Below are 13655 nucleotides of genomic sequence, written 5' to 3'. Positions count from 1 at the left end.
GATGTTAAAGTGCTCCTATTTACCATCACTTACTTGAACTGCTTATATATATATTTTACATATATATATATATAATTATTAGGCAGCACAAGGAATATTACACCTATTCTTCTATGTGTCACATTAAGCTTGTTTTATTTGATTACACATGGAATTCTCTTCCTGAAGTTGTCTTCCTTGTGTTTTTTTTTTTTCCTTTTCCTTTCTTTTTACTGTTAATGGTTGCCTGTCCCAAACCTCAAAAAAGCAGAAGGAACTTCGTCCTGAAATGTTTCCTTTCACTGAGTCTCAAGAGAGTTCTTGGAAAGATGCTGGCACAGCATGAAGTACACCTCAGCTCTTCATTCGGTTTGTGAATTGTAGATTCTGTGCCAGAGTCAGTGAAATTTCCTTTTTTTCTCCCTTATAGTATCTCAACTTCGCGCAGCCCGCTCTATGTACGCAATAACAGCTCCATTTAGTGACATCCGGTAAAATTTTATCTAGAGAAGTTTTCCCTCTGGATTTCCCCTTTATTGGAGAAAAACAGTGGGACACCGAGGAGTCCTGGGACTACGCTTCCCAGCGGCCTCTGTCCGGCTCCTACTCCAACTTCCCTCACAGGGGCGGCTCCTAGCATCTGGGCCCTGCCCACTGGCATCGTAATTTAGAACTACAACTTCCAGATGCCTCCACGCGCCGGACCTTTCAAAGAGGGCTTCCCAGCAGCCTCCCGGGTGAGGAACCCCGCCCCTCGGGGCGGCAGCCGAGGCTTTCCCGGCGCCTTCCGCCCGCCTCACCCATGTCACGTGACGCACTCTCGCCAATCGGCGCGCGGAGGAGGGCGGCAGGCGGTGGCCAGAGGCGGGGAGCCCGCAGGGGGCGGGTCCTGGAGGGGGCGGAGCGGGGCCCGGGAGCCGAGCAGCCTGGCAACGGCGGTGGCGCCGGGAGCCCGAGGTGGGTGAGAGCTCGCCGCTGGCCTGGCTCTGAGCCGGGCGCTGTGGGGATCTGTGGTGGGGGGGCCGGGAGGAGGAAGTTGGGACTCCCCGGGCCGACGGGTCTGGCGGGTCCTCGCAGCACCCGCGGGTGTAGTGGGGGGGGGGGGGTTCGCCCGAGCGCCTCGCTGTCCCTGCCGGCCAGGGCTGAGTGAGGCCGGGGAGCCGCAGGCAGGTGCCTCCGGCTTCCTCATGTTCTCCCCGCCCAAGATCCCGGGCCGGCGACGGGCGAAGGTCGGGACGGGGATCGGGGCCGAGGGGGCAACTCTGGGGGCGTCGCGGCCGCTTCCCGGACTTTGCTTCCCAGTCCTGGGGCGGCGGGCAGGCTGGGCAGCCGTCCTGCCTCCCCGGCGACGCGCCGCGGCTGGTCCTCGTCTTGGCCCTCCACTTGGGGTGGGTGCCCACCGCATCCCCTGTGGGTCCTGCGGAGCGGCCGCAGCCTGGCTCTGGCCAGGAAGCCCCATGGGGTCTCTCTAACAGAGTTTCGGTGTCACGCACGGGAGGTTTATCTGCTTTTGCAACAGTTGAGAGGAGATCTGAGAGGGAACGGTTAGTTCCCTGATACGCAGTCGGAAGTGTGCACAGGCACGAGCAAGCGCCCTTTGCCGGGTTGCCTCCCTTAACTGTCTTTTGCTGCGCTCAGGAAGTGAAAACTAATTTTAGTTTTTGCCTAAGCAAATATGAGATGAATCTGCTGCAAAGATTATATTATGGGCTTTATAGACACATACTAAGTATAAGGTGGAATGAATTATGACTGGTTTTTAAATAGACATAAAGACATTCACGATGAAATAATGGCATATTAGAATTGACTGGGACCTTGAAGTTCATAGTAGTTCGTTTCCAGGATGGGGAAACTGAGGCCCAGAGAGTGTAACACTGTATAATATAATAATATGACCCAGGACTTGGGGCAACCTAATGGCAAAGCTAATCATCACAACTCTGGTCTCTCGGGGAGTATCTTGGCCTCTGTCTAACTCGGGTACTTTTTTTTTTTTTTTTTATCACAGCTTAGTTTTGTTCCTTGTAAAGTATCCACCATAAAGCCTTGAGATTGAGCCAGTGATTTTGCTATAGTTCAAACCATTTTGAATTTCCTTCAAAACCAGTTTACCAGCCAAATAAGACAATTAGGCGTGTTAATTTTTAGACACATTTTGCTTTCATCCAACAAATAATTTGGGCATGATCACTTATTACTTCCCATATTTGACTCAATGACTTTTTGTTGTTTCACAAAACCAAATCTATCCTTGAGAGATTCTACACCACGGAGTAGATTCAAACCAGTGAAAGTAGAGAAGATCCACTGGGGCTTTTAGATTCTAGTTATTAAGCGCTGTTAAACAATTGGGTCTCCTTACCTTAAAGTTCTGAATTATATTTATCAAGTTGTCAGTGGCTTCTTTTACCCATTAAACCCAGAATAGGGTGTGTGCGATGTCCCAAGCACCGAGAAGACAACAGACGGCATCACAGACTAAGTCCCTGCCTTACAGAACTTATGTGTGGGGAAGCAGACAAAAAAATAAGCAATGATATATTTTCTAGTGGAGATGAGTACTATGTAGAAAAATAGAGCTCTGAAATTCTATGATGTCAGTAAAACAGGCTGGCATGTTTGAGAGTGACTTGGGAATTAACATTGAATTGTTAGTTTTAGAGTGTCAGCTGCTGCTCCATTAAAGCAAATAACAAAATCCAAAAGTAAATCTGTCTAAATCAAAGAGATTCTATGGAGCTGTCATTTCTCTGGCGATTGCCTCTTGGATCATAAATTCATCCCAGCCTCATTATTACTTGCATTTTTTTCTCTTACATGCAAACAGTAAGTGCTTTCAAACACCTAGGGAGGTGGTCTTCCAGCCGCTCCCTGTCTCAGTAGTTCCCTTGCTCTAGCTACAGAAGGCTCTGCTGAGGTCAGTATTCCTTGTTGATTTCATGCCAGTGTCTGCCTGCCTCAGGCTACCTTACACAGGGATTTCTCTTCCTGGACTCTGGTTTGTACTGAGAACCTACCATCTGAAACCATCATCAATCTTTGGGTTGTGTGGTTTGTAAAGAAACGAGTTCATTTTGATGTTAGCTGTAGCTTAAAGAAGCATTCAACTTCTTAAAAACTAAAGTGCTAGTAAAATCGTATGCATGATGGCTTACTATACAAGTTCATCTGTTTAGTACCTTTTCGGTTCTCTCATATTCTGTATGTTCAATGGCCTCAAAGCAAATTTTTTTCATTTTTACAGGTTCTGAAAAATGACTAAAGTTACTAAAAAAAACTCAAATATTCTTTGTTCCAAAATGAAAGGAGGATTAACAAAATGTAGTTACTTTAAAAACCACTGAAAGAACATGTGGTTCTTGCTCTTATTGAGGGCTCCAAAATCAAGAGAAAAGCAGAGGCTCTTCAAGGCTTAGTAGGCGACATTTTGAACTGGTCGCCAAAGGATTTCAAAGGCCAGAGTTTCTTGTTATTTCTAAAGTTTTTTTAATTTTATAGAAGAATAAGAGGTTGCTTTCATTATTCTTTAGTAATTTCCCTTCCCTGCATCTGACCTCTTTGAAGTTCTGCTTTCTTTATTTTCTAGTTTCTCAGTTCATTATTCTTTTTTGGCAGATGGGGGAGGGACAGGGGCTGCCATTTGCCTGTAAGGTATTGACTCTGGACTTGAATCCTGGCTCTAATATTACCTGTGTGACTTCGGGTGAGTTACTTACCCCTGTGCCTCAGTATCCTTACCTGTAAAATGAAAATAATAATACGAATAGTACCCACCTCAAAGGGTTGTTGGCCAGACTGAATGATAATCTATGTCAAGTGCTTGGAATAGTATCTTGCACATAGTAGGCACTCAAGAAAAGTTAGCTGTTACTGACTCGAACTACATGGAACTCCCTTGTTTGCTTTTAAAGATTATTTGAGAGAGAGCCACGCGAGCGTGCAAATGAGGGGAGGGGCAGAGGGAGAGAGGGAATCCTGGGCAGACTCCCTGCTGAGCATGGAGCCTGACAAGGGGCTGATCCCAGGACCCTGAAATCGTGACCTGAGCTAAAATCAAGAGTCTGACGCTTCGCCAACTGAGTCACCCGGGGGACCCCTTTGTTTGCTTTTAAAGAAAAAGAAATGATTCTAGACATGTCCTAATACACTTTTGGACATCTAGTAAGCGTGATTTTTTTCTAGCCATTTCTCTGCATTTCATGGCTGACTCAAGCTGTTTTAGTTTCAGGTGACATTGGCAGCAGTGTCCACAGTTCCTGCAGGGTTAAGTTCCCTTTACTATTTGGACTCAGAAATTATTTGAGGCCATATTTTGTTTTTTCTACAAACATGACTAGAGCAAAAAAGCCCTTCTTCCAGTTCCTTTGCTTTGAAAGCAGGAGGGTACCAGGAGACCCAGTCGGAGTTAGTCAAGTGAGATCCAGTTGCCATCCTGTAGTTGGAGGACAGTTTTTCATGTTAAATGTTTACAATGTGTTTTTCCACTTGAGCATCTAGACAATCTCGTCCTTTTCTTTTTAAGAATGCAGCGAACACCTCTTTAGAACACTGGCATCATGCACCAGCGCTTTCTTTCTGTTTCTATCTGAGGAACAAGGAATGGTAAAGGAGCCCTTTGTCTGTGTGAGGTGGCCAAAAGCTTCCTGAGTTTGGATTCCGGAAGCCAGGTTCAAGTCCTATTTCTGCCCCTTCTTAACTCTGTGACATTGGATAAGTCGTTTTACCTCACTGCTGCTGCCTCTTCCATTTCTAAGACAGAGCAGTGAGCCCCACCAAGCTCCCAGAGCTTTCCAGAGAATCAAATGTACATCAGTACCCTTTTGTAGGCTGTGCAGCATTATTATTATTGCATTCATGTATTATATAGGCTGTCGATATTTGGTGAACTGGTGTAAGAGAGCAGGGTCCTTCCTGTTCTTGGTCGCCCTCCCCCATAACTGTAGGTGCAGCCTCTCTGCCTTGCTTTCCCTCTTCTGCCACCATCGAAATATGCAAGTGTTTGATTGCCTCTCTTAAATGGACCTGAAGCCATTGGTACTTACGAGCTTCGATTTTATTGATTCCTAAAATGGTAGTGCTGTATGACCAACAGTCACAGGGCAATAGCAAGACAATCTCTGCACCAGGGAATATTGTCTGCCTTTTTCTGAAGTGTTTCAGAATGAAAATCTTTCCTTTTTCAAATCAACACCTTACGTTAGCTCCTCAGTGCAGCTTGAGGCGCTCTCACTTAGGGGCTTCGGATTGGGAGAAATGCAGGGCCTGATCGCTCTCCAGGTCTATGCTGCCTTTCGTGCTCCAACACAGCCGAGGCAGAGTGCTCTTTTCTTGTTATTTGAAGTTGTTTCTCAGTATCTTGAAATGACTCCATAAGTAGCTCTTGGAAATGTTGCGTACTCGTGTTTATCCAGTACTGCTGCGCTTCCTCTCTTTGTCTTGATATGGAATACCTGCATATTTCAGTATTACTTGTTTCATCTTCCAAGCTTGTGCAGAAGGGGGCTGAGGTTGGAGACGTTTTTTCCTGGGCAAGTGAAACCTAACATGGCCCTCCACACACAGTAGACATTTAGTAAATGCTCTTTGACTTGAACTAGACAAGGAGGGGATAGTTCAGAGTTGTTTGGTGTGTCCATTTCATCAAATTCGGTTGTATGTACAGAGACCATATCCCCAGACTGCAAGATGAAATGGAGCTCGTGCTCAGTCTTCCTTGTTGTGGTCAATTAGCAAATGAGTAAGAAAGTTCTTTGAGTCCAGTGATGGGAGATGTCTCACATGTTGCATTCCCAACCTCTGGATTTTTGGACTATTGTCATGAGCAGTTTTAGAATAGGTTCATTTTTGCTTTGCTTGTTGGTATGTTTGGGGGTGGGAAGGGGTAAGGGAAGTTGAAGGGTAATAATTGAAAGTAAAAATAAAAGTAACTTGTTTGTAACTCATTCTGTTCTTATTCCCTTGCCTACAGACCTTGACAACACAGTGATGTCCTCTCTTTAGCTTGTGACAATTGTTATATGTTGCTATCATGTCCTTGGGGTTTCCGTGAGAAGGAAGCATTGTTTCCCAGAGCCTCTTAAAATGGAGCAGGCTGCTATGTTACGGCGCCATGCTTTCCCCTTCAAGGGAGCTCTTGAGGCAGAGGTGATCATAAAGGCTATTCATGGCATCAGATGGTGGCGCTGGAAATGCCCTCGTCTGACCCTTAGATTCCTTTACAGCCCTGAGATGACTTATGTGGGGACTCAGGAGAACAGGGACTGTGCTGTCAGGGTTTGTTTCAGCAGTCCTGGAATTGACTCGAGCTGTTTTGCTAAAAGGAGAAATGTACCTGCTGGCCAGTGACCCCCCAGCCATGGCTTGTCAGTAGTACTGGTGGGTCACAGTGAGAAGGAAGATCCGCACTTGGTTTCAGGGAGACCCGAGGAGGACACTGCCCTCGGTGCTAGTCACGTGGCGGGCAGGATATGCGAAACCTCAGTGGACGTTCCGTTTTGAGCTTTCTGGTTCTGAAGTGTTCCTTGCCCACCCTGATGGTTCCACATCTGAGAAAGAAGGGGAGTCCCTAGATGGAGGGCAATTGGAGCTGGCCCTCACCTCTTTGAAGTTCTTGACGTGAGGCAGAACAAACTGAGTTTTTAAAGTTGAGGCTGAGTGCGACCCCGCTGGCCGTTTCCTTTCTTTGCTGTTATCAACTCTGACATGAGATGATCATTTCTCCAGAGGTCCCCATCACTTCTACGCCACAGAACAGTTTTTCCTTGTTGCTAATTGTCCTGATGCTCCTGTTCTTCCTCAACTCCTGGGAGCTTAGGAGAAATGCAGAATTTGAGGCCCCTCAGATCTACCCAGCCAAGACTCTGCATTTTAATGACACCCCTAGGTGATCTGTATGTAAATTAAGGTTTGAAAAGACTGGTTAAATAGTAGTTCACATCCTGGCTTCCCCAGGATCCTTTGAGACCTTGTGGTCCATTAGAAAGATAATTCGAGCCACATGTATAATTCATGTTCCTAGTAGCCGGGTTAAAAAAGAAACAGATGAAGCCAATTTTTATAATATATTTAACCTAGTATATTCAAAATATTATCATTTCAACATTCAATCAGTATAATTATTAGTGAGAGGTATCCCCTCCCCTTTTTTGTATGAAGTTGTCAACATCTGGCACGTACTTCACATTTACAGCGTCCCTCAAGTTGGACCAGCTGTATTTCAGGTGTTCAGGGGCTACGTGGACTAGCGGCCCCTGTGTTGGACAGTGCAGCTTTGAGAGATACATCCTGGCCTTGACTTGCTGATGATGTCATCAGATTTGCTGTCAGTGCCTGAAGAGCAGCTAGAGCCGGGTTCGCCTCAGTAATAACTTGCATTAACGATCTGTGTAACCTGTGGCAAACCCTTTGCCCGTTGTAATTATGTACATTCCATTTGAATCCTCACAACATCCCCACTTTATTGAAGACCGTTCTTTCCTCCGTTCTAGTTTGGTAAGCAGTATGAAGAATTCCCCAGTGGCATATGTGTGAAATGCAGGCTTTTTTCTTGGGGATATCTTCAAAGAACTCAAGGATCGCGCCCTTCTTCTCTGGCTCACCCAAGAGCGTGCGGAGCCCCTAAATAGAAGTTTCCATGTGCAGGAAAACTGCAGCTCAGTGGTTTGACACGCTGGCTGCTCTTTAGAATCACCTGGGAGCTTTAAAGACCTGCTGCCCAGGCCCCACCCACTGACGTTCAGATGTACTTAATCCTGGGGGAGATCAAACATGTGCATTTTGTGCGGTGCTCCGCCTGCCGCTCAGCTCCAGAGCAGCTGCTTATAGGAGCGTGTCTCCAGCCTGGGTGTGCTGAGAACCACGCGCGCTTTGGGTCCAAATGCAGATTCTGACTCAGTGGGTCTGGCTTCAGTTACAGCGAGCTCCCAGGTGATGCCGATGCTGCACCTGCGTGGCTCTGTTGCTGGCACCTTGACTTTGGGTAGCCAGCCGCCTCAGGATCACCTGGGGGCGTTTCCCAAATGACAGGTTCCCTGGTGGCAAGCCTGGAGTTTCTGATTGGGGGTTTGGGGTGGGGCCCCGGAGCTGTAGTTGAGAAAGCAGCATGTTTTCCGTATTACACCACGAAGTACTAGGTTTACTTTAGGTTTTGTGTAGGCACACTTCTAGTGCATATTTGTTTTGGTCTGAGTGGATGTTGAATGATATCAAACCCCTTTTTTGCCTTTACGGAGCTCTGTTTTTTCCCCTCTTGGAACCTGTTAAGCTGATGGCGTATTGTAAGGGATTTTCTAATATGACGTTGTAGCATTAACCAGGTTTGCCTGCTGGCATGAAACCAGCGTGTTTCTTACCGCTGGACTTGGTTGGTAGTATTTTCTTCAGGGTTTTTACATCTGTATTTGAGAGTGAGATTTGGCTTTCCTGTGCTGTCTTCGCCTAGTATCGGTTTGCTAGCCTTGTAAAGTGAGTGAGAGTATTCCCTTTTTCTGGTCTCTGAAAGTTCCTATACGATTGGAATTACCTCAATTCTTGAATGTTTGGTGGGACTTGCCCCTAGAGCCACCTGGGCCTGGTGTATTTGGTGTGGGAAGATTTTCAACTACCAGTTAATATCTGCCATTTCTGAGGTTACGACTGTCTTTTCATTCTTTTTATTTTTTTAAGATTTATTTATTTCGGGGGGTGGGGAGAGGGAAGGAGAGAAGGGGAGAAGGAGCGGGAGGGGCAGAGGGAGAGAGTTCCCCAAGTGGACTCTGGTGAGCCAGACACAGGGCTCAATCCTGCCACCCCAAAGTCAGGACCCAAGCCGAAACCAAGAGTCGGACGCTTAACTGACTGTGCCACCCAGGTGCCCCTGTCTTTTCATTTTTAAATCTTCGTATTGTTTGTGCCTTTCTTTTTTCCTTAGTCTTACCAGAGGTTTGTCAGTTGTGTTTACGAAGTATGATGCTTGTCAGTATGTGGAAATGAATGAACATAATTATATTCTCCAGTTTCTTTTTGATTAATTTTTAATGAGTAAAAGCTTTATATAATTTTAAAGTCAAATTTACATCAGGGTGTATTTCGAAAAGCCTTACTTGCATCCCTGCCTCTTACTAGGCATTCTATGCCCGCCCCCCCATCCCCGTCCCAGGTAATCAACATTATTAGGTTTTAGTTTCTCCTTCTTCTTCCTTTTTAATATGGACCGCTTCACAAATCCATGTGTCATCCTTGCGCAGGGGCCATGCTAATCTTCTCTGTATCGTTCCAATTTTAGTATATGTGCTGCCAAAGCAAGCTGTCTTCTGTTTCTTCTGTGCGTGTGTGCATGCGCACGCACACACACACACACACACACACATTTGCATTTCCCCCCTTACACCAAAAAAGAATATTACATACACTATTGAGCCTCTTTTTTTTTTCCACTTAAAATATATCCTGGAAATCACTCTTCATTTTCTTCTCTCTTTGGATTTATTTTGTGGTTTGGATCTTTCAAAACATTAGAATTATTATTATTTAGTCTCAGTATAGTCTCATTTCTATTGTGATTATTTCATTCACCTGTGGGTTTAGAAGTATATTTTTAAATTTACAAATACATTTTCTAGGTATTTTTAGAACTGATTTCTAACTTCACTGCATTATGGTTAGAGACTGTGGTCTGAATACCAGTAGTTCTTTGAGATGTGTTGAGGGTAGGTTTTATAGTGTTTTGTGGCTGGCTTCTTTCACTTAGCATGATGCTTTTCAAATTCATCCATGTCGTCTCACAGATCCACAGTTGGTGACCTTCTGTTGTTGAGTAGTGTTCCATAGTGATTTGTTTATTCACTAGTTCATGAACATTTGAGTTGACTGAGTTTTTGGCCATGGTGAATAAAGCTGCTATGAATATTTGCTTACTGGTCTTTGTGTGAACTTGTGTTTTCATTTGTGTAAATACTTAGGCGCGGCATCACTGGGCAGTATGCTTAGTGTATGTTTAACTTCACAAGAAACGGTCAAACTGTTTTCCAAAGTACTTGTACCAATTTGCATTCCCACTGGCAAAATAAAGTATGAGAGTTCTGCTTGGGCCCATATCCTCAGCAACTCTTGTTATTGTCTGTCTGGTGAAATTGTAGCCATTCTAGTGGGTGTGTAATGGTAGCTCACTGTGACTTTAATCTGCATGTTCCTAATGACTAGTGATGGGCAGTGAGTATGTCTTCTTGGGCTTATTGGCCATTTGTATATCTTCTTTGGTGAAGCATCTGCTCAAATCTTTTGCCTGTTTCTTATTGGACTGCCTGTCTTATTAAATTATGAGTTCTTTGTATATTTTGATTATAAGACCTTTATGAGATCTATGATTGGCGAGTACTTTCTCCCAAGCTACAGCTTACCCTTTCATTTTCTTAATTGTGCCTTTGAAGGAGCAAGGTTTTTAATTTTGATGAAGTCAGGTTTATCATTTTTTTCCTCTTAAGGTATATGCTTTTTGTGTTCTAAGAAATCTTTGCCTAACCTAAGTTCACAAAGATTTTCCCCTGTGTCTCCCTCTAGGACTTTTGTAGTTTTAGCACTTACGTTTAGATCTCTTATGTCCCCCCCACCCCAGGTTCAGACCCTGTAAAATCCCCTTCACTTGAGTTTACAGCCTTGTGAGACCTTGAGGAGTGGATCCAGCTAAGCTGTGCTAACTCCTGACCCCTGACCCATGGAAACTGCATGATAATTAATGTGTGTTGTTTACAACTACTAAGCTTGTTATACAGCAATATAAAACTAATATTTTTTTTAAAAAATTTATTTATTTGAGAGACAGAGAGCAAGCACATGCAAACAGTGCGGGGGGGAGGTGCAGAAGGAGATGGAGGGAGAGAATCCCACGTAAACTGCACGCTGTGTGGAGTCTGACATGGGGCTCAGTCTCTCAACTCTGAGATCATGACCTGAACAAAAATTGAGAGTCAGATGCTTAACCGACTGAGCCACCCGGGTGCCCCAAAACTAATACTTCTATACTTCATTTCAACTTGATTTTGTATATTGTGTGAAGTAAGGGTCAATATTCACATATTTTTCTGTATGGTAATCAAATTGTTCCAGCATCATTGGTGGAAGACTATCCTTTCCCACTGAATTACCTTGGTACCTTTGTTGGAAATCAATTGACTGTTGCTAGGACCTCCAAAAGATGGGTCTAATCCTGAAGCTAATCTTTGGCAATTCCTTTGGACACTTTTCTAACTATTATGGCAAGCTGCCTGTTGGGCAGACTAACTAGTTCTGCCAGTATCGCACTGTCTTGACTATTGAGGCATTTTTAGTTAAGTCTGGAAATTGGATAGTGGAAGTACTCCAGCTTTTTTTTTTCCCCTTCAAGGTTGTTTTGGCTATTCTTGTTCCTTTGCCCTTCCATATAAATTTTGGGATCGTCTTGTCAATTTCTGCAACAAAGCCCATTGGGATTTGATAGGGATGGCATCGAATCTCCAGATCAATATTGACATCATACCAATATTGAGTCTTCTGATCCTTGAGCGGGATATATATTTCCATGTATTTAGGTCTTCAGTTTCTCTCAGCAGTGTTTTATATTTGTCCATGCATGGTTCTAGTACACATTTTGTTAAATGTATCCCTAAAGATTTCATCTTTTTTTAAAGATTTTATTTATTTGACAGAGAGTGAGACAGCCAGCTAGAGAGGGAACACAAGCAGGGGGAGTGGGAGAGGAGGAAGTAGGCTCCCATCAGAGGAGCCTGATGTGGGGCTTGATCCCAGAATGCTGGGATCACACCCTGAGCCGAAGGCAGACACTTGACGACTGAGCCACCCAGGCGCCCCAATAAAGATTTCATTTTTTATATTATGTAGATGATTTTTTACACTATCATGTGCATTTTTTCATTGCTAGCAATGCAAATATCATTTGTTTTTATGTTGACCTGCATATTCTGCAACCTTCTTAAATTTACTTACCAGTTCTGGTAGTTCTTATACAGTATTCTTGGGATTTTTTGCATACGTGATCATGTTGTCTGCAGATATGATTTTACTTCTTCCCAGTATGTTATGGCTTTTATTCCTTACCTTATTAAGCTTGCTAGGATCTCTAAGAGCCATGGAATGAAAGCACTAAGAATAACCACCCTTGCCTTGTTCCCACACTTAATGGGAAAGCATTCCATCTTTCATCATTAAGTATGATGTTAGCTATAGGTTTTTCATAGGTACTCTTGACTATTCCTAGCTTGCTGAGGTTTTTTTTTTTTTATCATGATTAGATGTTGAATTATGTTTGTAGAAGCCATGTCTCAGTTACAAGGAAGATAGTATACGTCATGAATAGCCTTGTCAACTACTCACCACATTACTGTCCATTACCAACCACCACTGTCCAGCTTTTCCTCCTGGTGTTGACAACAGAATTGCCATCTGGAGCATAGGAATTTTTTAAAATTCTTCTGTGGAGCAGCATATATTGCTCCTTCAAAAGCCATGGAAATTCTCTGTCAGATACATATATGTCATTGTTACAGTACTGGCATTTCTTCATCTTCTCTTTGCTATCCTTCTGACACTCGATTTGGTTCCTCTTCATCTCCTTGACTTTTTTATTTCTGCCTTTTTCCTTAGATTATTTTCTCACATCTATGAAAACCTTCTCCCTGCTAATAGTGCCAACTTTTAGCAGTGTGTGTGTTAATGTGTTCGGTCCTTCACCTTCCTGTATAGCTTGGGTAGTTGACCACTGTATTTATGACTGACTGCCCTACTCTGGATCACTGCATGTCATTCTGTTTCTGAATCTACAAGGTGTCTAATGAAGCCCATCTTTGGAGACTCCTTTGGACACTTCTCTTAACTATTATGGCAAATTGCCTGTTGGGCAGGCTAGCTAGTCCTCCTGCTGATCTCTGCTAACCCTCAAGGTCAGCCTGCTCTTGTAAATTAGGACTAATAAAGATGTATCATGCTCAGCATTTGCAACAGTTGGCCACATTCAAAAATTTCACTTGCTGCTTTTTCCTTCTGGCCCATGTAGAGAAGGGACAGGAAACTCCAAAACTATCCAGCCCATTTCTGGAACTCTTTGGAATTGCCTTCAGGCACCTTTTAAAAAATATCCTCAGTGGTATTAAATCTTTGAGTGAGGACTGGGCATTTGGTTTGAGGCCAAAATAATTTTGAGGCTCATCTGTTAAATGGAGTGGGCACCCATGCTGTGGGAAGCATTATTTTTCACTGAAAAACTGAGATATGGTAAATTCATGAGATGATGTCTTATGTAGCTCTAAACTCTAAAGGCAGTTTCAAGAGAAGAACTGGAAGAATACTTGGAATAGTAATGGGGCGTCTAGGTGGCTCATTTGGTCAATCATCTGCTTTGGCTCAGGTTATGATCTCAGGATCCTGGGATCGAGTCCTATGTCGAGTCCCGAGTCGGGCTCGCTGTTCAGCCGGGAGCCTGCTTCTCCCTCTTCCTCTGCCCCTCCCCCCACTCACGCTCTTTTGCACATGTTCTCCCAAATAAATAAAATCTTTTAAAAAATACTCTGAATGGTAGCAGTGTTACTGGAATTAGCGCATACAAACAAAAGAGACTGCTTTGAAGAGCTCCAGCTACGTATGCTCTGCTAGGCGTTTTAACAAAGGTGTCCTTACATCACAGTTGTACCTCATGGGGTCTTTAT

At 44.1% G+C, this 13655-nt stretch overlaps 1 protein-coding gene and 1 non-coding gene across 7 annotated transcripts in view; one reads left to right on the top strand and one right to left on the bottom strand.

Moving 5' to 3' along the window:
- The first annotated feature begins 860 nt into the window (after positions 1 to 860).
- MTM1 (myotubularin 1) overlaps positions 861 to 13655 on the top strand; it is a 95191-nt gene continuing 82396 nt past the window's right edge. Inside the window, exon 1 of one of the 6 annotated variants that reach the window (XM_026487500.4) lies at positions 861 to 936. The gene's annotated coding sequence lies outside the window, so the exon portion shown is untranslated. The remainder of the gene's footprint in view (positions 937 to 13655) is intronic. The other 5 variants (XM_044379861.3, XM_057314615.1, XM_057314619.1 and 2 more) reach the window with 5 other exon arrangements.
- Positions 9162 to 9264, bottom strand: LOC113246831 (U6 spliceosomal RNA). The gene has a single exon (XR_003313077.1). It is a non-coding gene; the product is annotated as a U6 spliceosomal RNA (small nuclear RNA).

The sequence above is a fragment of the Ursus arctos genome, chromosome X (genome assembly GCF_023065955.2).
Source record: "Ursus arctos isolate Adak ecotype North America chromosome X, UrsArc2.0, whole genome shotgun sequence".
Taxonomy (NCBI): Eukaryota; Metazoa; Chordata; class Mammalia; order Carnivora; family Ursidae; genus Ursus; species Ursus arctos.
This window is presented reverse-complemented; position numbering and strand designations above follow the sequence as displayed.